The sequence below is a fragment of the Urocitellus parryii genome, chromosome 8, assembly GCF_045843805.1.
Source record: "Urocitellus parryii isolate mUroPar1 chromosome 8, mUroPar1.hap1, whole genome shotgun sequence".
NCBI classification, from domain to species: domain Eukaryota; kingdom Metazoa; phylum Chordata; class Mammalia; order Rodentia; family Sciuridae; genus Urocitellus; species Urocitellus parryii.
This window is the reverse complement of record NC_135538.1, coordinates 65,221,133-65,245,387: the sequence shown is the minus strand read 5'-3', so window position 1 is coordinate 65,245,387 and position 24,255 is coordinate 65,221,133.

The window sequence follows — 24,255 nt, the reverse complement described above, 5'->3', positions numbered from 1 at the left end:
AGATGATAGGCATCTTTATTTGTGATAAATGTTGGCAAGATGGAAAGAACACATTTACTAATGGAACCTTACAATCACAAAGTATTTCATGCATAAATATCCAAAATAAAATTATCATTTTCCAGGAATGAAAACACTTCAAAATTATAGAGTGCAAAGCTCCAAATTGATTCTATAAATGGATTCCAGAAATTCATTTACCAGATGGTTATATTTAAGATGCCACTCAAGCTTCCTGAGTACTTTAAAGATGGAGTCACCTGTATTTAAAATTCTACTAACAGAAAAACAAGATATACTTTTCCCTTGAGCACTAGGTGCTCGGTGAAACAAAAGATATATTTTTAAAAAATTACCAAGACCATTACCAATTAAATCATACTGATACACAGAGAAGGCAAATTAGTGTTTTAATTATTAATCAGGCTTAATTTCATATGAGCAAATCTCAGCCATCATAATCTAAAAATTCTTCATCTATTTCATGATTGCAATTTTGATTGTCATCAGAATCACTTACTTTCCCTTGTATTCTCTCTGAGAGGTAATATTGTGCATGTTTAATGCACAGATCCTGGAGTCAGATAGCTATCATTTACAGCCTAGGTTTGTCATTTTTAGCCAAAGTACTTAATCTCTCAGGTCTCAGTTTCTTCCTATAAAATATTACAATGGTAATCATTTTGCAAAGTTTTTGGAAATTAAAGGGGAAGATGAAATGCCTATGCCTATCATATAAAAAGTACAAAATATTTCTCAGTAATTGGGGTTATGATTTTTTTTTGTACCAGGGATTGAACACAAGGGTATATAAACACTGTACTACATCCCCAGCCCTTTTGACTTTTTCTTCTAAGGGTTTCACTGAATGGCTTGGGGCCTTGCTAAGTTGCTGACGCTGACTTTGAGCTTCCAATCCTCCTGCCTCAACCTCCCTACCTACCGGAATTACAGGTGTGTGCCATTATACCCAGCTTTAGGGTTACAAATTTAAAGAATGGTAAAAGTATGTAATAAAAGTGGATGACTTACTTTTAGGAAAACAAACACATGCAATGGAATATCTCACAGGCAATATCTCCCTATGCCTGTATACATGCTCTCTGCTATCTCACCTTTAGATCATCTATGTAATTACATAGCGGAGATTTACAAGTGCCATTTGAACAAGCCTTTTCCTTATGGAACAGTTTTCTCATAAATCCAGCATCTTTATTATAATCTATGTGGATTAGTGCTCATTTTGGATCCACTTAAGATGAAAACCAGATGCTAGTCACACCAACCCCAGAATATGTTAAAACTTGAAGATGTCATCCCATCCTTGCTTAAAGCAAGTACAGAGTGATTGTGAAACCAAAACTCATGATTTCAAGGGACACAGCACAGCCTGTTTCCAGGAAACACAACCATTGAATCAACCTCCCTTGACACCATAAAATTAAAGGATAAAATTAAGAATAAAATTCAACTAGTCTATTTCCTCTCACCTTATCTACCCCTCTGTTCTTGCTCATAACAGTCCCTGCCTGTAACTCCCTCTTTGACCTATTAGGCTTTTTCCCTTCTGCAACATTCTTATTTGTGCTGCTTATCACTCAGACCTCAGCTTGGATATCACTTCCTCAGGAAGTCAAATCTGAGTCAGAATCCTACCACTCCTAATTTCTTGGACAACGTTTGTCACATTTCTTTACACTGCCTCTACCTATCCAAACTCTGATTGCTTAGAAACACTTTGAAGTCAAAGATCATCATTATTGTGCCAGGGGCTTCTTCTTCCTGCCCAGGAGGGTGTAAGCCACCTGAAAAATTAAAGTCTAAAGTAATTCATGAAGAACAAAATACAAAGAGCCAGAAATATAAACAGCAGAGCCCCTGATACATTCTGTCCACACAAGAGCTGGAACTAGACAAATAAAAGATAACTCCAGTGGTTTATTTAAGGGGGTACATCAAAGGCAGGGATAAGGTTTCCAGGGAAGAGTCTTGCTTTGTAATGTCTTGTAGTCAGCAGATTTTGCATCTTGGTAAGGCACACCCATCTCAGGTGCTGTGTGGAATCTTTGGCAGAGCTTGAAGGGGAAGTTCACCTGCATCAGGAGGTCATTCCCTGTGAGAGGTGCCACGGGAGGTTCCCAGTGTCAGATGTATCCCCTCACTAGGCTACAATGCATAACATAGTTCACAGAAGGCTCTCAACACCTGGATCAGTACTGAGGAAAGATATGTTAAGAAAAGTAGAGAGGGAACGGAAGAGGGAAAGAATAGGATTTGAAGCAGGAAGTTGAACAAACTATGCCTCATTCATTTTAATAATGGCATATCTGCTAAAATCCCCCAAATAATAAAGTGTTATATAACCCCAGATTAAGCTGTGGCACTGTGGCACAGTTGAAGGAACTTAAGTAGATCTAAGTTTCTTTTTTTTTTCCTTAAATCTACCTGGAATTTAGCTGTTACATTACTTTTCATGAAAAAGTTAGGAAAATAAATTTCTCATACTGACTAACTTTGCTGACTATGGTGTTTTTCAACCTGAAGAAGAAAACAGTCTTAAAATATTTAATTCCTCTGAAATCATGGTACCAAAAAAAAAAAACTGTATGAAAAAACAATCCAGTATTAATCAGTTAAAAAAAAATGGCAGTACTATTTTGTCTCATGCTCAGCCTGAACAGCAAGGGAATAAGTAACCATGGGAGGTGTGGGCTGGCTGGAAATAAAAGGCTGAAAAGGTAGTATTAAGAAATAAAACATAAGACAAGAAATATATTGAAAGCAGGGGCTTGACAGGTGGAAAAGACCTGATGGATCTGATCATAACAAAAGAAAAAAGCCCCCATATGCTTTATTTATAGTGAAACACATGAAAGAAATTTATTGTGAGGAAGGGTTCTGCAAGGGGAACAAGAAGTGAGAGTCTGTGGGGAAATTCGCCTGATTGGGGACTTATTACTTGCACAGTAATTCTTCCTCCTCCTGGCAGCTGGTGCCACAAGGCTAGTTGGGCACATTGGTATCTCTCTCTACCTCTGAGGAGTTGTATTTGAACCTAGGGCTATCCAAGCCAGTAAATTGTGTGGTATCACAGAATTCTCTTTGAGCAGGATGCTTGCCAAGGCAAGGAAGAGGTTTCAGATCAGTTGGATTATGCCAAGAGTTCTCCTAGGGGCACACCTCCACTTAGAGATGGTTCAGACATGCCTACAGTTCATCCGCAGCTTCCAACAATTTTGGGTCATTTTTTCCAAAATTTCCTCCCTTGTTTTTATTTTATTTGTTTATATATGACATCTGAATGCATTACAACTCTTATTACACATATAGAGAACAATTTTTCATATCTCTGGTTGTATACATAGTATATTCACACCAATTCATGTCTTCATACCTGTACTTTGGATAATATTGATCGTCACATTCCACCATCATTAATAACTCCATGCCCCCTCCCTTCTCCTCTAACCCCTCTGCACTATCTGGAGTTCGTCTATTCCTCCCACGTTCCCACTTCCTATCCCACTATGAATCAGCCTCCTTATATCAGAGAAAACATTCAGCATTTTGGTTTTTGAGACTGGCTAACTTCACTTAGCATTATCTTCTCTAACTCTATCCATTTACCTGCAAATGCCATGATTTTATTCTCTTTTATTACTGAGTAGTATTCCATTGTGTATATATGCCACATTTTTTTATCCATTCATCTACTGTTGGTTCTACAGTTTAGCTATTGTGAATTGTGCTGCTATAAATATTGATGTGGCTGTGTCCCTGTAGTATGCTATTTTTAAGTCCTTTGGGTATAGACCAAGGAGAGGTATAGCTGGGTCAAAAGATGGTTCCATTCCCAATTTTCCAAGAAATGTCCATACTACTTTCCATATTGTCTGCACCAATTTGCAGTTCCACAGCAGTGTATGAGTGTACCATTTTCCCCACATCCTTGCCAACACTTATTGTTGTTTGTATGCATAATAGCTGCAATTCTGACTGGAATGAGATGAAATCTTAGAGTTGTTTTGATTTGCATTTCTCTAATTGCTAGTGATGATGAACATTTTTTCATGTATTTGTTGATTGATTATACATCATATTCTGGGAAGTGTCTTTTCAGGTCCTTGGCCCATTTATTGATTGGGTTATTTGTTTTTTTAGTGGTTAGCTTTTTGAGTTCTTTATATACCCTAGAGATTAGTGCTCTAGCTGATGTGTGGCAGGTAAAGATTTGCTCCCAAGATGTAGGCTCTCTATTCACCTCACAGATTGTTTCTTTTGCTGAGAAGAAACTTTTTCAGAGTTCCCTTCCAATTATTCATGAAGGAACTTGGACAGCCGTCCAGCTTACTAAGATAGGTAATTGTGTATATACAAATAAGCATATGTAATACATTGAGGGTTTAGATTGAGTCTAATTCATCTTCGAATTAACAATCCATTAATAATTGTTAGATAAAGTGACCTGAGCTCAGTGAGGATTACTATTATTGGGGGGATTGTTAAATCTCATTTTAGAATAGAGTTTGAGGTTTTCATTTGGGAAGAATAAAAAAGATTGAAATTTTCTCAAAGAAACTTTATTTTTATAGCACATCTAATAGAATATTTTATTATAGTTTTACAATAACTATAAATTCAAATTGTATGCTCTATGATCTCAAGAAGCTGAGCAGAGGAAATCTATAAGAAGTTATCAAACTATATTTTTCTCTTAAAGATTTTCTATGTTTTTATTAGTGTAATTGGGAAATGAATTGTGTGGACTCCTAAAATATAATACGTATAATATTTCAAATATCAATAGAGAAATCCACATCAGCACTGATGAATATAAGAGAGTCTAAATTATGATATATATTTTAGAAATATTCTAGGAATAGAACTATATATCATATCAATCTTAGAAAATAACTGTCCCACAGATAACTATTCATATTTATACTTCATAGCATAACTAATAACTGTCCACCAAGTGGCCAGTCAATTCAAGGACACAATAAATTTGTTTTTCCACCTCAAATTCTATAAGCTTCTTCACTCACATCGTTAAAATAACATAATCTGTCATCACTTATTCATTAGTATCTGATGCCATTATGCCCCTCCTCACCTATTCTCCATCCTGCTTTCTACCCCAGAAGTATGACTTGTACAAAATCCATCCATGCTTTTCTATTCATCTGGCTTCTGGGTTGAGTTCAGCCAGTAGGAAGATCTCATAGGAGTTTGGAAAGAATGAGGTGAGTGAAGTCAGTGAATCCTCTGGTATCCCCTTACCTTTCCAAAGTGACCTCAAGCTGGCTAATCCTTGACCCAAAGTAACCCAAGAAGGGTCTAGATAGCACAAGAAAACCTAGTTCTTGTTCAGGGCTCCAACAGCCACAAACTCTATTGATCCCTTAGGTTGAAGTTTGGTACCAGCTGAGTTGCTGCTAAACCTAGATGCAGTGACCCCATGATCTCCCTACATCCAGATTTTAATGTTGACAAACACATTTTTTTTCTGTATGCAATAAACCACATTTCCGATTGTGAAAAAAATTGATAAAGGAAAGAGATTTCTCTACTCACAGTATTAATAGGCATCCCTTTTATAGCAAAATATTTGGATTATTTACTTAATCTTTCCCTTTATTTACTTATTTTGTACATCCAGATTTATGTTTTACACACTCCTCATTGATGATATGTTTTTGGCCATGAAATCCATGGAATCTGCTCTGCTATTGAACAAACAGATAATTCTTCTCTCCTTTACTAGTAGTTTCTAAAACTTCAAATTAAGATTCGTTTAATCTATGTGATTCCATTTCTTTTGATTTGGAACCTCTTGGTGGACTTCAAATCCAAGTAAAGTAATCTACTCTATTTTTTATTCCAAAGTGGAATTTTGATTGGTCTATGCAGTCAAGCCACTTATGAAATTCCCTTGGTCAGGTGGACCAGAGTATTTTGGGCTCAAAATCCTGTTCAATTTGGGACCTGTCTTTAATAAAAATGATATAAACTATGAATACTTATGCTTAAATATATATATTAAAAACAAAATCAAAATTAAAATTTAATTTTTTAAACAAATAATTATACTATCAACATAATAGAATAGATTAAAATATTATATTTCCAATGGACTTCAAGCAGTTCATCTTTTCAAATGCATATCCTTTGAATACTACATCCTATCATTTTGTTATTTCTTAGAGAATAGAAACATACTTTAGCCTTTCATCTAGCAAAGGTGAAATCAAATTTCATTTTTTATTATTTGTATTTATATTTTATCTTATTATTTATTAATTACTGCTTTTAGTCCTGTACCGGCCATTACTTCACAAACTGAGGAATTCTGATAAATACTTTTCATATAATTCTCCTTTGAAAGGGTGGAAATGTATGATTATAAAAACCTGTAAGTACTAGAATAAGGAATGTGTCTTAGATAAAAATAATCTTCCATTTTAGAAAGTTGCAGATGATACTTGAATCATCAGCTAAACATCTTGCTAATCTGGTATTGAAAATATATTCCATACACTAGTTTCTTATTTTTTACACTGCAATTTTTTCTACCACTATACACATCTTTCTAGTGTCAGGCATAATGGAATATGTTCATATCAAGATTTAACTTAAGCACAGTGGGCAATAATCCAGAAGGGCAATAAGATATTATACCAACTAAAAGTGAGATTGACTGCAAACCTCATAAATCTAACTGATTAACCCCTAACCAAGTGAACTCTATCTCAAATTTTCCTTGTCAAGATTCCCCCAAATATTATAAACCACTTGGATATCATCTAAAATTAAATGATATCATATGTGAAAATTAAAAATTTATCAACCATATTTGGTGGTACGTACCTGTAATCCTAGCAGCTCAGGAGGTTGAGGCAGGAGAATTACAAGTTCATGCCAGCCTTCACAATTTACTGAGGTCCCAAGCAGTTGGATGAGACCCTGTATCAAAATAAAAGCATAAAAGGAGGCTGAAGGTGTAATCAGTGGTAAATTACCTCTGGCTTCAATCCCTAGTACCAAAAAATAAATAAATAAATAAATAAGCAAGCAAATAAATAAATAAATAAATAATAAGAATCAATACACTGAATTCTTAACTAATTAAGGTTAAATAGTATATTTTTGCAAATGTTACAGAAGAAAATAGGAGCTTGTGAACACATTGATCAGGGCCCTTTCCAGGCTTTAAAGTTTGAAATTCTCAAAGTATCATTATTGCTTGTTTGTTTTTGTTTTGGTACAAGGTCTCTCTAAATTGCTTAGGCTGGTCTCAAAATTGTCTCCTCCTGCCTCAACTTCAGGAGTCAGGGGATTAATTACAAGTAGTTGAAATTCACCTCTATCCCTGGTGATTGTATCTAGCTCAGGCTTGAACAAGTGACCCATTTAGTCCAAAGAGAAGTGCCATTTTGGACTTGTTTGGGATACATTCTCTACCTTTTTAATGCTGAATGTAGTAACAAAACACTTCTTGTAATTATGAAGAAACTGTTAGGGTGCAGTGAATTTTGACAAAATGAATATGAGTTTAAAGGTTCTTCAAGATACACTCATCTCACCCCTGCAATTTACTCAGTCTTTACCATACTTGTACTTTAACAGAAATACTAGTAAAGCCAGTTAGCATAAGCATTTCAGTTACTCTCAATTGAAATCACCCTAATGGGTACCTACAATTAATTGGCATTATTTCTGAAAGATTTTTGTTTGAATAAAAATAATTTTGCTGTTTTACTGAGACATAATACTCAAATATAAGATTTTCCTAATTAAAAGTTATGATAAACCATGTTGAATTACAGAACCATCACAGATTCATAAATTTGGGGCTCAAATAAAAATAAGTTTTAAAGACTTGTGATACATGACAAGTGTGATATAGTCAATAGTTTCAAGGTTATTCAAGTATATGGAGTCTAATGTAATAGAATCTACATTGTTACCTTCTTCAATGTACAGAATACCCTATGAGAAATAGTTTTTTAAGTTCTTTAAAGAAAAAAAATAGGTTTAGAAATAAAATTTAACTTTACACAAGCATTAAGATGGATATATTTTCTCATTGGTGAAAGCTTTAAATTCACTTTTTAAACATAGACTGCATATCTAATTTGACAAATTTCAAAGCAAAAAATTGGAAAAGAGTTTACTTTTATTGCTAGTAAATCAGAAACAAAAAAATCATAACCACCTTAATTCTTAAAACTTGTAAATTTTGTTCATGAAAAAATACTATTCTTTGATTTATAATCATCAATGCTCTAAAGAGTCCAAGAACAAGAAAGAAGTGCAAAAGTCAAAGAGGAAAAGTGATTAAAGAAAGAGAACAGGAAAAGGGGTATTGCTTAATCATTCTGAAAAGAGTATAAAAAAAGCATTGCCAGAAAATTGTAAAATTATTTGATGGGCAACCCCAAAACTTCTTTAGAGAGGGAAGTAAAAAATAATATCCAGAGGAATTTTAACTAATTTTAAATAGTGGAATTTTCTCTTTAATACAGAAACAAAATTTATACCCTTAAGGTCCCCAGCTAGAAGAGGGAACAATATTAAAGAAATGAAAACTGTTCTGTATCTTTGACATCACATTTCCATTTCACATGCTTCACATTTCCCAGAAAGCTTCCTATTGTTAGGAAACTGTAATGCCTTTCTCAGGATGATTCAGGTGGCATTTTTCCTTAATCTCACTATGAGTCACACTTAAAGAGGCTTCACAAAGATCCCCAAAGGTATGTTCTAGCATTTTATCCTTAAATGGATATTAACATTTATAAATGCTTTTATGACTACATCTTAGTAAAATACACAGAATTATTTGTAGAAGATACTGAATTTTAAACTTTTAATGCAAGTGTTTGGTATCAGTTTTACAAATCCACAAAGGACGATTATTTGTCAAACTATTCTTGTTCTTCTAAAAATGGTCTAACAATTATGTATAAAATATACTTGGCTCAAAAGTAAATAGGTTCCTGCATTCCATTCATTTATTATCATGATGTCTTTTATTTGTTGTTTTTGAATGTTGTCTAAGGAGCTATAATTCAATAATGAGCACAAAAAATGACTTCTTTAAAAATATTATGCTTCTTCAAAACTTTCTGTAACCTCATTTAGGATACAAGACTGTTTTGACAGTCTTGTTAGAGAACTCAAAGGTGTTTTAATTTAACTTAGAAGAAAATACACAATGATAAGTTGAAAGTGATCACAATGATAACAAGTAGGCTGTTAGAATATATAAGAGGAATATTATGTTTCTGTCATTTGGTTTGATTAATTCTTAAATTTTGATCATTCAAAATAATAACAGAATATTACAGGTATGTATTGAATTCCCTCTGCTAGTGGCCTTGATTCCTTCACCATTATATTTCTCACTCATTAGTGCCACTATCTTAAATTGTGTGTATATACATTTATGTATAGGTATATAGATGTATACATACATGTATATGTCAACCTAAGCCTATATAATGTACAGCATATATGCTTCCTTGTTCATATAAATATAAATGTATATATATATATATATATATATGAATCTAATTTACAAAACATGCTACACACTCCACATTTTTCTGCAATTTGCTTTTGTCACCATTTTGGTTTTCATATTCTCGTTTGCCAGCTCCTCATGAAGATCTACCTTATGATATTTACTGCTATGTGGAATTATAATCTATGCTTAACATATAATATATTTAGCCATTTTCTTTTTATGTACACATAATTTTTTCTCATTTTTCCAAAACTATTATAAATAAAATTAAATTAAATACTCTCAAGCATATGTCCTTGTTCACATCTGTGTGTTTCCCCTGAGACTATTCCTAGGATTAAGCAGAAGTGTTGAGTCCTACTGCTTGTGCAGCTAAAGCATTATTTAATATTGCAAATTATCCTCTAGTGTAGTTACATTAATTCATAACTCCACCATCAGAGTGTAAGGTCAACTTTTTTTAAAACAAAAATTGCCCTAAAATTAAGGAAACATACAATTTGAGAATTCAGAGAATATACATCAGTGTTTCCTGAAAGAAAGTGACAAAAGGAAACAAGAAAAATATTAATAAAATCAAAAGCCTGAAAATAATTTCCATTGGCTACTCTTTTGATGTCATGTTTTCTTAGCTTAATGCTAAAGAGCAAATTAAAATAATGAGCATTATTAGTTAATGGCATCTCAAATATTCCATAGCTCTCTTTCTCTTTGCTTTGTCTATAATATATCAAAAGAGATGTTTTAAACATTTTATTGTGATAATGGGTTATTCAATATTTTTGTAACTTTATTCATTTTCATTGTTCATCTTGCCTTAAAGCAAGAAATACCAATACAACAGTAGACTCTTTATCTATGGTAACCTAGGAATATTATTAGATTTATGACACTCTTTCAAAACCTTGGGTTATATTGCAAAATTGAATATGAGTCTATGTATGAACATCTAAGGGGATCTCTGTATATCCATGAAATCATTTACTGTAGAGTCTTTCTTCATTCTTATGTATCATAATTAAAAAGAAAACTCTTTGTTTTGGATTCTTTGCTTTTTCTGATACAAAACATTTATTTTTATTTTTATTTTTTTACTCTTCAATGTTTATTTGATGTTTCAGTTGGCATGAAACTTGGTTGTATTGTTCATCTGTAGATCTTTCTTTTTACTTTATATAGAAATGTACACAATGGATACATATAAGACACAGATTAAAATTCTTTATAACAGTTATACACAAGACATGCAATGTTGGAGTTAAGACTGGATCTCAGGATGTGACTGATTTGAAAAAAAGGTTGGACTAGGCACATTTCATGAGGTTATATATACACATTTGTTTTGAAGGGCAACTGGAGCCTATGCAACTTTGACAGTGCTACAACCAATTTTAACTAACACCAAAATAAACATTCTGTATGGCCAAATGTTTATATAATAATTGTTTAAATTCTTAAAAGTTTAATTATAGCATGTAGTTGTGAAAACTCATAAGATGCTTAATACATATTGCCAAATACCCCCAAAATATTGGCATCTTATACATCCACCTGAAATTTTCGAAGTGTATTACTTTTCCTAAATGCACTCATTAATATCAAGATTTATAATTTTAAATCTTCAACTATATAAAATGTAAATATTTGTTTCCAATATTTTAACATTGAATATCAATGTCATGCAAAGCTCCAATTTTGGTTTATTTTTATTTATTTTTTTAAATTTTTTTACATACCATGGTTTTTAATTTTTTTGTTCTAATTAGTTATACATGACAGTAGAATGCATTCTGACACATTGTACACAAATGGAACATAACTTATCACTCCTCTGGCTGTACATGGTGCTGAGTCACACAAGTATTTTTCTCTTAATTTTTTTTTCATATTATATGCTCATTTGCCCTATAATAATGGCAATTATTTTTAGTCATTTAATGTATTTTTTTAGAGAGAGAAGAGAGAGAGAGAGAGAGAGAGAGAATGAGAATTTTTTAATATTTATTTTTCAGTTTTCAGTGGACACAACATCTTTATTTTATTTTATGTGGTGCTGAGGATCAAACCCAGCACCCCACACATGCCAGGTGAGCCTGTTACCGCTTCAACCACATCCCCAGCCCTGTATTTTTTATTTATTCTTTTTTTTTTATTGGTCGTTCATAACATTACATAGTTCTTAATACATCATATTACAAGGTTGATTCACGTGGATTATGAACTCCCGCTTTTACCCCGTATACAAATTGCTGTATCACATCAGTTTCCCTTCCATTGGTTGACATATTGCCTTTCTAGTGTCTGATGTATTCTGCTGTCTGTCCTATTCTCTACTATCCCCCCTCCCCTCCCCTCCCCTCGCCTCCCCTTTTCTCTCTCTACCCCTTCTACTGTAAATCATTACTTCCATTTGTATTATCTTGTCTTGCCCCTCCTTTCCTCTTATATGACATTTTGTATAACCCTGAGGATCGCCTTCCATTTCCATGCAATTTCCCTTCTCACTCCCTTTCCCTCCCACCTCTCATCCCTGTTTAATGTAAATCTTCTTCTCAAGCTCTTCGTCCCTACCCTGTCCTTGTTGACTCCCCTTATATCAAAGGAGTCATTTGGTATTTGTTTTTTAAAGATTGACTAGCTTCACTTAGCATAATCTGCTCTAATGCCATCCATTTCCCTCCAAATTCTATGATTTTGTCATTTTTTAATGCAGAGTAATACTCCATAGTATATAAATGCCACATTTTTTTTATCCATTCATCTATTGAAGGGCATCTAGGCTGGTTCCACAGTCTTGCTATCGTGAATTGAGCTGCTATGAACATCGATGTAGCAGTGTCCCTGTAGCATGCTCTTGTTAGGGCTTTAGGGAATAGACCGAGAAGGGGAATATTCTTTTAACTCATAATTTTTTTTTAATTTGGCTACTACTTTTCCCATTGCATGTTTTGATTTATAATAGCCTTTAATTTTAATGTATTTAAATCTCTAATCATTTTGTACATTACTCAGTATTGCTTCACCATTCAAAAAATATACTACTTGATAAGAGTGGTGGTATGTGCCTATAGACCCAGCTACTTGGTAAACTGAGGCATAGAGATTTCTTGAGCCCTGGAGTTTTTGAGGCTAGCCTGGGCAATACAGTGATAACTTATTTCAAAACAACAATAAACAACAAAATATATATTTAAAAAATTCACTAAATCTCTGCTGTATACAAATACCAGAAACTGTTCTACACATAAATGTTATTGTATTGGAAAAGACAAATGACTACATTCTCAAAGATAACATTTTATTCAGTTGTATTTATTGCTTTTATAATCAACATGTCTTATACTATGCTAATAAAAAATTATCAATCACTATTTTTTCAACTACTTTCTGCTTTTATTTCATTTTTAATTAATTGGTCATTTATTTTTTCCTGTGTTGTGAAACTACTAACTTTTGGATTTTTTAAATATAAAAGCAAATATTCTATATTTTTACATTTCCACATTATTGAAAATTCTATATTTACCACGCACTGATGCTTTGTCATCTGAGAGTTTTTTTGTTTTCACTTTCAACTCAGTTTATTAATCTCTCCTTAATTATTTGATTTAAGATAAGCCTTTAAAGATTTGCACTGTTATATTTCAATTTGGTGTCAGTTTAATTTTACAATCACTTTCTACCTACAATAGTGCAGTCCACTTATTGGATAGTTACAATTAAACAAGTATTATATATTTTAAAATGTGAAAAAAATGTTTGATTATAAAAATCATTGTGGGTTTTCATACATCCCTCAAAAAGATTAAAGAGAGAAGAAATCTCTTGCAGTTACTTAGTAACCTTTTGAAAATTCTTTTGAAAACTCTTCCATGTTGCCTGGTACCTCATTTTGCAAAACTACATACAATACTAGATAAATCATTTATTGCATTAATATTTATATATTCCACTTACCTGAACTTTGTACTTCAGGCATCACATGTTAGATATTATTCTAATGCCAGGATTACATGTCTTCACATTACCTGCAGAAAAAGGCTCAGTGTAGTTCAGAATTTTTTGTGTCCTCCACATTTCTGTTCCATATTATTCCTCCAGTTTCACATCTTACCTTCACTATAACAAGTTCTGTGCTCCAGTTTGTGAGATCCATGTAGATTTATTTGGTGTACCTTAATGTCCCATATTTATTTCTGCTTTCTCTAATGTCTTCTGCCACCTTTAAGTCCATAGTTGTTTGTGAAGTAATATTTTATCCTGAAAGGATAAAAATTTGACCGTATTTAAGACAGTCCAAATGTCATCACTAACATGATAACTGCCATAGCATTCTAGTGTACACTAGGCGCTCTATTCAAGACAACGACCATCCTTATACCCTACACCTTAATGACTAGACACCTGTTACCTAACAATATAAATATGTGTCAAATAAATAAGTGATTGAATCATAACATATATGGCAATATTGTGTAACGATTTGATCATATCTTTCACTCATTATCTCTCCTTACCCTCCTAACTCTTCCCTTAGTCCCTATCCTATATTATAATAGTCTCTCTCTTATATTAACTATGCCCCCTTTCCTCCCTGCCCTTCCTCTAGCTTCCACATATGAGAAAAATATGCAATAGTTGTGTTTATACCTGGATTATTTTCTTAGAACGATGTTCTTAAGCTCCATTCATTCTGATGTAATTTATGAAATTTCATTTTTCTTTGTGGCTGAATAAAACTCCATTGTGTATATGGTTTGGTGTCCTGTGTAAGCTTTGTTTTAAGTTTATTATTCCAGTTTGTTTCCTTTCAGGAAAAATATAAGCCAATGTTTTAATTCAGTTATTTAAGTTGGAACAGAAGTTTATGGTCTCACAAAAGTTCATGGTGATATTTGGAACAGTAACATGAAGTGGCTATATTTGTCAAAATATCACTATGTGCTGGTAATTCATAGATAGCAATTATTAAATATTTTTTGTATCTAGGAATGTTATTTTTCTATAACAAATCTCTCCTTTCAATGTTTCCTTCATTTGCTGTTCTATTCCATCAATCCTTTAGAAATAAGAAATGTTTCCATGTTATTCTTTTCCTCTCAATAGTATTGTAAACATTTTAAATCTCTAAAATTTTATTTTTTCATTGTTGTGAGGAGTGATGAATTTTGGAAATCTCAATTAAAGATATGGACTATAAACACTGATTTAAGAAAGATAGGGCTGGGGTAGTGGCTCAATGGTAGAGTGCTTGCCTCATCTGTATGAGGGACTGGGTTTAATTCTCAGCACCACCTATAAATAAATGAACAAAATAAAAGGTTCATCAACAACTAAAAATATACTTAAAATGAAGGAAAGATAAATATTTTCTGATTAGCCAATGTGTAGAAATTTTCTAATGCTTTCTTGAGAACACTGACATAAACATACTGTTCAAACGCAGTTTTGATTTTGATTTTGCTTCCTCTCTGCCACATCTTTGCTGTAATTCACTACCATTGTGGATCACTCAAATACTTCTCCTGAGAAACAAATATAGAACACTTACATTCCAAAGATGACTAAATGTATACTCCCTTATTTTGATCTTTTAGTTAATAAATGTTAACTATCTTCTTTTGACTTTCAGAAGTAATTTATCAAGTGGTCTCTCCAGAGTGATGATGGATTTGTTAAAGACAAGAGGGATAAATCCAGAAAGTTATAAGTACATTCATCTGGTTAGCAAGTATATTCATTATGTCTAAAAAATAGTGATCAGGAAATGGAGTACTATGTAAGAGATGTATCTGGTTAGTTTGGGGACAAATCCAGGGGATCTGAGATAACTAGAAGCAAGAACACTATTAAATCTCTCCTTTCAATGTTTAAGAATAAGATTCATTTTTGACCTTACTGTTTCCATCTTAATCTAAGACACTTGCCATAATGTTTTTTCCTACTTTTGATTTTATTCTGACATAAAATTATATCTTAATAATTTCCTATTCATTTTATTTTTCCTTGTATAAAAAGAAATGTTTGCATAAGGAAATCCATGAACCACATTCTTCTTAAGAAAAATGTACTTTATAAGATTATATTTAGTTATTATTGGTAACATATCGATGTAATATAGGTAACATATCCATCATAATATGTGGAAACAACATATCAATAAAAGAAAAATTTATTCATTATTAATAAAATTGTGATCATTTTATCTTAACTTGTCATTTAAGACAAAGAATTAGCTATTTCTGTATTATCATAGTCTTTCTATATGTCTTGTAACAAAGGTATGATATTAAATGTTAATGTACTATAATTCAGGGAACTCAATTTTGGAGAGTTTATGATACTCTATTTTTTATGCACACTCATCATTAACTATATTTTAAAATTATTTTTCTACTTTTTATATAACCATAATTTTCAATTCATTCTCTGCACTGAACTATCAAATATATTTTATCTTAAAATGATCTTCTTGACATTAATTCATACATTTTTGGGTAGGTATAGTAGGCAAGCTCTCTACATCTAAGCCACATCTTCAGGTATACTTTTATATTCTACTTTAATCAAGGTTCTCATAAATTTACCAGGCTGGCCTTGAGCTTGTGATTTTTCTGTCTCAGCCTCCTGAGTAGCTGAAATTACAGAAGTGTATCACCTTTTTCGTTTCAATAAGAAAATATTTAAACATTCTTGTCTCCTTTTTCTCCCATATTTCATCTACTCTATAAGCATTTTTTTACATGATCTTTTACTTATACCCAGTTTTAGATTTCCAGTTTCTATTCAAGATGTAGAAAGTTGGAATGCTACACTCACCATAAAATTTAAAAAAAATAAATAATTAAAACTTCATGTCTTTTGCTGCATCTATCAGGTAGTTGAGGTCTCAAGAAAATCGAATAGCCTGAAATGCAAGGGAAGTCAACTGTTGTCATATGCTACAGGAAAGAAGCTGGCTTACTTGGGATAGATAACAGGAGAAGGAATAGGCTGCCAAGCTAAACTATTTGTCAAATGTGGGCTAACAGGTGCCAACAAAAGCCCTGACAGTCTCCCAGGTAAGTAAAATATGCACTCACCAGCATGTTCCACTCCACTGACCTCACAATGCAGATACAAATAAAGACTGGGGGCTGTGCAGGAAAGGAAGGAAGCCTTGACTACATCTTTCTCTCATAGGAAACAAAAGATTTAAAGCTGTGGAGGAAGCCAGCAAATCCTGCTGTTCCCAGTTATATGTCCAGAGCCACTGTGATTAGAGCATGTAACAGAAAAATAAAAGAATAAAAAATAAAAAGGGCTGGGGATGTGGCTCAAGCAGTAATGCCCTTGCCTGGCTTGCGCAGGGCATGGGGTTCAATCCTCAGCACCATATAAAAATAAAATAAAAATGTTGAGTCCACAGAAAACTGAAAAATAAATAAATAAATAAATATAAAACAAAAAGCAATTTGGGGCTCAGAGGTACAGGAAACATTCCTGCACTCAGACTAGTAACCATCTGTTACATTGAAGACAGATAATATAACACAAAGCCCAGTATCAAGACAGAGGGATGAGTAACCTGCTAAAGAGTGAGATAGGCAGAAAGAGAATGTCCCCCATTTCCTGCAAAGTCAGCAAGCAGAGAAAGTTCTCTCATGACATGGTAGTGAGAAGTGGCTGTCACAAAAACTTTAGGAGACTTAACCAAATAAGTGATGATATGCTAAAAACTACCTCCAGTAAGATTTATACTTATGACATATGGTTGGTTTAAAAAAATATTTTTTTTACAACAGTGTTATAAAGGATCTTATTTCTAAAGACATTGCAGTGCTATTCTCCCATATGTAAGATAACTTTTCTGATCACACATTGTATAAGACTGTGTAAAGTCAACTTTTCCTTATCACTGTTTCATTTCATGCATTTTTTTTGTGTATGTAAAAGCTGAAATGCTACCTATTAAAGAATTGAAAAGCATTATAATCATTGTCAAAAGGTCTCTTCTACATAGCATTCAATAGTAAAAGAATAAAGGGATCAGTTCTTAAATACCATCCTGCTCAGTGACAATGCTGCTCAATTCTCCCAGTGCTCTTTCTTGTTCCTCTTTTATTCAATTTTTGAAAAATAAATACTATTTCTATGATCAATCTCTTGTTTTCCATCATCTCAATTGCTACATGCATTTCTCTTGAGGTCATTGCTTTTTAGTTTATACTCCAGATTTATCTTTCTTCTAAAATGAATCTTGGTCCAGAATCATTTCACAGAATGATGCTTATACTTCCACATTTCCAGAAAGGAATAAGATACATTCATTTTATTTATTTTTCTTTTCATTAGGAATTTTCCTACTGTTCCCTTTTTTACTTTCTACCATTTTGTATTTTTTTTATTTTCTTTTTTTTTGCTTCTCTGTTTTTGTCTTCATTTGAATTATGGACTGATCTTAAACATTCAAAAATGCTAATGCTATGGACCTGGAACTATATTATTAGAATGAATGTTTTCTGTAGTTGTTAGTGGTACTAAAATTTAACCCAGGGGCACTTTACTACTGAGCTACATCCCCAGTATTTTTTAAAAATATTTATACAGGGTCTCACTATGTTGCTTAGAGCCTCACTAAATTGCTGATGCTGGCCTCCATCTTGTAATCCTCTTGCATCAGCCTCCTGAGTCACTGGGATTATAGGTTTGCCTAGAATGAATCATTTTTATAACATAAAAATCAATCCAACATCTCAGATATTTTTATTTCTACCAAAACTATGTCCCACCAATCTATCTTGTCATCATTCTAAAACAACCTTCACATTAACAGAGCCTTTACATCTTAAAGAAATATTCATTTATTTTTATTAAAATTGAAAATAAATATTGTTGAAATATAAATAGAGAAGTTTACTTTTATCACATAAGAGTCTTTCAGCAGGATAAACTATCCTCTTCCTTGCTGCTATTTTCAGTTGTGTTTTGTTATTTTAGTACCAATGTAGATTCTGAATTCTATACTCATTCTTGCTCATTTTTCTCCATGACTTTGTTCATTACGTTTTTCTAGATATCTTGACCTAATCCTAGTGTACTAAAATCATGGATAAAGCAGAAAATAGAATAAATTCTATCAAACACTTTGAAGGAAAGGTGAAGTTTAGAAATGTGGCAGAATGGTGGATATGTATTTAATGCAATTCTCTTATTAAACAGGAGTTAACAGGTCAAAATTGTGGCTGGGGTTTTTTTTTTTTTTGTGTGTGTGTGTGTGTATGCAATATCATTTCCAACTTATATCCTTGCAAATCCTCCATAGATGGAGCATTCTCCTAAGGATTTAGCAGTGTACCTTGTGACAGAGGGCCATGCTACAAGAAATGGCTAGATATGAAAGGCTGGTGTGTCATGTACCAATACAAAGTGATTCATGGTGCTTGCCCAGGGAGGTGTATATATTAAATTTTCTTATGCTAGGTCCATAGCATTAACATTTTTTAATTGTTAAGATCAGTCCATAATTCAAATGAAGAACAAAAACAGAGAAGCAAAAAAAAAGAAAAAGAAGAGAAAGAAGGAAAGAAAGAAAGAAAGAAAGAAAGAAGAGAAAGAAGAGAAAGAAAGAAAGGAAAAGAAACAAATCCAAAATGGTAGAAAGTGAAAAAGGTGAAGAACATGATGATAACTTAGCAATGTCAGTTGAGCATGCCAGAGAGAATTTATGGAATAAATACTATACATTTGCTCTTGTTTTCTAAGATTTATTTTGTGAAGACCTCAATGTCTTCAACAGGAATATTGGGAGATACACAGGCTGTTAGTTTTCTTCCTAAGGAAGGTGAGACAAATGCTTTAGTATTTTCATGCGAGTGTAGAAAGAATGTACATATGGGGAAAAAAGAACTACTGAATGGTATGGATGATAGGGTTATAGTGGTGAAGACAATAAGGGTGGGTGACTTTTCTTGACTACGTGTGTGCGCGCGCGTGCGCCCATTTCAGTCTTCATTGCTAAAGAATAAGCCACCTCAAAACTTAATGGATTAGCTAGAAGTTCTACAGACAGCAACTTAATTTGACTCACACACTGAACTGTTCTGTTGACCTCACACACATCACTTATGTGACTGAAGTCATCTGATGAGCTCACTGTGGATTGGATGGAGACAGCTGGCAGCGCTTACATGCCTGGCAGTGTGTGCTGGCTGTCAATTTGTGGATTTCAGTTTTTTACTACATATCCTTTTACCCTCTAATAAGCCAAATTAGATTTTTTTTAACGTAGAATACTAAGGTCAATGATCCAAAAGTGCGAATGTAGAAACCACAATGTCTCTTAGTGCCTAAGTTCCAGACCTCATACAACTATTATCTCTACCACATTCTATTGCTCAATTCACCAAGACCAATGAAGACTAATGTTTCATGAACACACTTCACCACTAGATGGGCTGAGGTTCAAAACAGTGTGGCCATTGAAATCTAACACAGGAGCCATGTGTTGCTGGCAACTTATAAACACAAAATATGTTTACAAAAATAATTTTTAGGAGACTAGAGTAAAGACCTTTGGTTAAACTATTGAAGATACTAAAAAAAAGGGGGGGGATGTTTCTTTCATTTATAGACAAATTTAATTGTAGATTTATGTCTTATTTTAAAATTCATGTAGAACTATACATACCATCTATTGGATGTGATATATGTTTTGCTTTATTAATACTGAATAAATTTGAAATATGTAGGCTTGTTTATAAAGAAAAAACAAAACAGTTTTCTGGTTTTTGTTGTGCTTCCAGGTATAAGAAACCACTTCACCATAAAATGTGAAGGCATACAGTACATTGGAACTGAGCAGTTTGAGAACTAGATATGGGGATGTTGCAATAAAATGATCAGAGAAGACCTATGTATATTTATTGTATCACCAATATTAAAGGCAGAGAACTATAAAATAAATTAAAAATATTGCAGTATATTTTTTACACATTAGCACTGAAAATGTGAATCCATTTACAGGTTGCCTCCACTTCAATGCAAAACTACTTAAAATGATTATATATTTATGGCTTAGCATATTTTAAATATAAAGAACCTTTAAATGAGATGCAAGGTCTACAATTATTTCTAATGGGGATTTTGCCACTTGGAATTCAAATTCAAATATTGCAAGCTTGGTGATTCATTATAAATAGAAAGAATTGTAGGTGTGTATTTACCAGAGTGAGAGAATAATTACCAGTGACTAGAGATGAAACATCAAGTGTACTAATTAACGGCCATTTTATATCTTTTTGAGGAAAATGCAATTAGTGTATTTTCAGGTACTTTTTAATATATTGTTGTCAGATAAAATTGCAGCTTGTCAGTCATGATGAATATTCACTTGAATATGTCTTCAGGATTTTAAAGGAGTCTATCATGTTCTCAAGAAATTATATGGGGCCATAAGCTAATTTGAAATATTGCTAATATAAAAATAAATTTATGAAAATATGCACCAATGATTTAAAAAAAGACTTCAAAATCAAAAAAGGATAGTTAGTTGAAATGCCAAACTATATAATTTAAATAATTTGCAGAAAATTTTTTTCAAGTACTGCAATGAAGTACAATCAATCCTTCTTGAAATTAAGGCATCATCTAAATATCATGAATTATGTGTAAAATTCATTTCTCTGCTCTCAGCCAGACACTATCAGCTACCATAAATATTTGTTATTTTCTGAAAATTTTCAGTGGATCTAAGTTTACAGGAAAAAAATATTGTACTGTACAATTCTCCCAAACAATGCTGTTACCAAATAGATGAGGTATGTTGCTACATACATCCCTAGGTTTCTGGGGCTTTCAGCATGATATTTCCTGAGGTTTTCATTCTTGTTTTCTCAAGAACCACAATTCTGTTAATGCATCTAATACATTGTCTTGTACTTCTCTTTAGAGTTATTTTTCCTTGCCTTTGTATTTCCAAGGCATTTCCTACCTTTGTAGGTCTACATCATGTTTCCTTTAACCTAAGTCCTGGTTTGATACATATTCTGTCAACACTAATCTCCAAATATTATTTCCTGTGGAAACATTTGCTTTTCAAACTGCATTACTTTGTGTATATCTCAAATACTTGTTGGAACAAGTTGAGGTAAAATGTGAAGAAAAAATCATCACATTATATATGTTCTCAGTTCTACTTGCACAATTATAAAGTCAATTATTTCAAAGTAGAGTGGAGACTCACATATCAGTTCCTTATAAACTTCTAAGTGAATTTGAACTCACTTAGAACACATTTTTTAAACACATAAAATTAACATAAATATACTGTCCATGCATTGATAGGTTTAAGGTAGATTTTGGGAAAACAAACTTCTTAGTAAATGAGATTGACCATACATGAATATAAATTTATATTGAACTTAACATGTTAGGAGTTATACAAAAGGTAACATACAACTTATTTTTAATGGACTAGTAGTGTTACTGACAGAATTGGACTGAAAATATAAGGAACAAAGCTAATGATAATTATTTAATCCTTACTTTATTCAGTCTAATATTTAGAGTAATATTCCATGGTAAAATGGCAACACTATTACATCATTCCAAGATCATGTAACTCATTCTACTATCCCAATATCTCCCCTCTTCATAGTTTCCCATTTCTTTACTTTAACATCCATATTCTCAACATAATTTTTAATAATAAATATCAATAAGTGAAGTTCATGAATTCGAGTAAATCACCCAAAACAATAAAACAGACAATGGGAAAGAAAGAATGGAAAAATATGAAGAAAATCACATCATTTCAAAGATAGTCACTTTTGATAGTCTAATTTCTATTTTCACCATTTTCTACAATTGAATTTCTTTTTCTGTTCACATTTATCTCTACATGCTGTGATTCAGGGAAAGGTGACCTCTGTTTCTATACCCAGAGAGATTCTGATAAATCTAAACTAATCTTAGAAATCTTCCCTTAATTATTATGTTCTTGCAATTGAGCATTTTACCTCTAGCTAATGCCATGCATGAAAAAAAAAATGATGGGAATAGTTCCATCTTTCTCTCTTGATATACATCTCCTGAAATGGCTGCAAATTCCCTCCTTCTGACCTTAGCAAAGCCACCCCTAGGAAAAGGGCAAAACCAACAGGACTTCAGAAATTCACACATTCCTGATCTGGACATTACACTTGATTTGGACTACTGTTATGCAATGCACTTTCTCTCAGTTTAAATGATTTGAGTTGATGATTATTATCTATTACAGCAATCAAGGAATTTTAATTAATACAGATTAGAAACTCAATAATTCCAGATACATTTTCAGAACTTTTCATTTCAAAATCATGACAGCAAAACCCCATGGGAATTTAAAACATAGATCCCTTTATGGTATCCCCCAATTTTTCTGACTGTGCCCAACTAGGTTTTTGATATGACGGATCCAGATATCAGTCTTTCACTGCGAAGTCTTGGCTTCATTCTTGTTCTACTCTCTCTTCTGATTGTGCCATTCCTCTCAGGTCTAATGAGTTAAGAGAAGTGTCAATATTGATGAAACACATTAGGAAAACAATAAAATTTCATTCAGTTTACTATCTCTTAGTCTTGACCTTTAACCCTCTGGCTACTCTGATACATTATCTGAGAAAGGCAGACAATACCCTTTGCCCCAATGCTGTATCATACTTTGTTTTCCAATTTCAATGCAGTCCTGACCTATCCAGAATTACTCTGTACACCTCTGCTGTTAACTTCTCCCTCACTTAGATCTCAAAAACAGACCTCAGAGGGAAGACAGCTTGCTTTGCATCCCTTCTGTGATTACCTTACTTCTCTCCTTTCCCTCTTAAAATAGAGACACCTCAGTGAATTCGGGAAGACACTGTAAAGGTGTTGGCTATTAAAGCTGCCTTGATACAGTCAAAAATAAGGAAAAAAAAAAGACATCATGGCTGGGTGTTTTTCCCATTAAAGTAGCTATTTACTTTTTCTTGTTTTTACAAAAACTGCTTATGCAAGTACTTTAGGCAATTTCCAAATGTTCCTTTAATTTAATTAGACTTTAGAAACACTCAGAATAGCAACACTGCAGGAGATAATTTGAATTTAGGACACATTTTAAAACAAATCCTGCCCACAAGCTCAATGTTTATAGATCTATGATAGTCATAAAAACTGAAATATTATCATTTCTCTCAGCCTGCTAAATTCTTCTTTATGCTCTGAATCAATTATTGTCACTCCTTTCACATGGCAACTGAATATCTAGGATGATTTTACATCAGAGACAGTAAACTACTATTAATATGGGAAATGCAAATAATATGATTAAGTGGGCAATGTAGGGTATCTAGGGACAAAGTAAGGATGACATAACCAGTCTAGGGGAGCCTGTGTCATATCTTGAGAGAACTGCTACTCTTCAGTTCTCCAACTCATGATGAAAAGGTAGAAATGTGTATTATCATAACTTCTGGCTTTTCAAGAGAAGCAGGAATTCCAGTTTTCTAAGTAAAATCTTTAGATTTTTTCCAACACTGGCTACTTTCTCTAAATATTTCAAAATATTATGTGGATATGAAAATTAAATCTACAAAAATAATATAACATTATTATACCCATTAGAATGCTTATTGTAAAAATAAAATTTAAAATATAACATGCACTGGATAAGATGTAGAAAAAGCAGAACCTTGTGCATTACTGTGGAAGATGTAAATTAGGCAGTCACT